Source organism: Fukomys damarensis, unplaced genomic scaffold (genome assembly GCF_012274545.1).
Source record: "Fukomys damarensis isolate Sample0158 unplaced genomic scaffold, DMR_v1.0_HiC HiC_scaffold_33, whole genome shotgun sequence".
Classification (NCBI taxonomy): Eukaryota; Metazoa; Chordata; class Mammalia; order Rodentia; family Bathyergidae; genus Fukomys; species Fukomys damarensis.
The window spans coordinates 9,373,130-9,374,742 of NW_022900945.1; the positions used below are offsets into that span (position 1 = coordinate 9,373,130).

General features: G+C 28.6%; 1 protein-coding gene across 1 annotated transcript in view; it reads right to left on the reverse strand.

Moving 5' to 3' along the window:
• Nucleotides 1-1,613, reverse strand: part of Lrriq3 (leucine rich repeats and IQ motif containing 3) — a 123,676-nt gene that overhangs the window by 38,069 nt on the left and 83,994 nt on the right.

The following is a 1,613-nucleotide window of genomic DNA, read 5'->3' on the forward strand; positions in this document are numbered from 1 at the left end:
ATATATACATAATGTATGTTCAACACTAAAACAAGAAAAATATCCAGAGTCGAAAAATAAAAATTTTCACTTTTAAAATGCAAATGAAATTGAATAAGGAAACCTAACCAGGGCTGGGGATTTAGCTCAGTGGTTCCACCACCTGCGTTGCAAGCACAAGGTCCCCAAGTTCAATCCCCGGTACCAAAAAAACCCCAACAACAACAACAAAAAGAAAACCTAACCAATCATACAAGATCTGTGAGAAAAGTCCCAGTGAAAATATAGAATACTTGAAAATAATGGTTCCAGCACAGCAGAGAGACAGATTCTCAGTATTGCCATGGAAAACAAAGAGCAAGATAATGGCTGTGAGAGAAAGCAGAATAGTTAAATTTAATAATAAAATAAAGGGCTCCAACAGGATTGCGTTCTTTAAAAATGTGTATACTTGACATTGGTGATTTTCATATGAGAGATTTTCAAATAATTTTCCAACAAAAAAATTGGTGTAAGAAAATAAATATATTCTGAATATATTATGTGGCTAAGCTAAGAACAGTATTTAAAACATTAAATGTTAAATTAGACTCCAATTAGTGATATTATAATTCTATTGGGATAATAATAAAGATGTAAATATGTAAGGATATGTATTAGGGAACATTTATAAATCTAAAGATTGGTTAGGTTTTCTTTATTCAAACTTGTGGTGGTGAATATAAATTCCATCTTTCACCATAGTAATTTGTAGACAATATCCAAATTTGAGCAATTTTAACAGTGTAGATATAAAATTATTGCAAGACCCAGTTAAAATTATTGCATTAAATTGTCTCAAGCAATAAGAAGAGCGAGTGGTATGATATGGACCCCAGAACTACTATTTTTCATGTCATCACACTTTGTTTTTAAAACTAAGAATTTAAAAGTTTTATAAAAATAAAATTACATTTAATAAGAGATACTGAGCTTTATAGAATACACAAAACACATGGAAAAAAGAACCGATGAATAAATAGTGCTGGAAAACGAGTAACAAAATTTGGGTAACAAGACAAAATAAAAAAGGGATAAGAAGAATCCAGACGTATTATGCACAGCTACAAATTCCTCATGAACAAATGTGATCACTATGTATATCAAAGGTGTACTAATAAAATTCATTTAAAACATGGATAAGGTCACCACCACAAGTTGTAAAAAGAGAAGTATTTGACTATTTAAGATGTAGGAGAATCAGTGGAGAAAATTGATGACTTTCAAGTGATTTTACAAAAATAACTACAATTATATATAGAAGACAGATATATAGAAAATAATGTTTTATCTTGTTCATAAAAGTTTATTAGAAAAAAATGTAAAAAAGAAAAGATAAATCAGCAATACTGATGGCCAAAATAATTAAGATAAATGCTATGTATTTTGTAACAATACTATATTCAATGTTGATTAATCTGATAACTTCATACATGTGCTAAAGAAAGTATATAGTTTCACAGTAACAAAACCATTAAGTCAGTATAATTTCTTTTAGCTAGTTTTTCCTAATTCTCAACTTCTACCCCAAATCAGGCTATTATCAGATTGTTGATATTAATCAATCTTCTGAAAACATATATATATATATATAT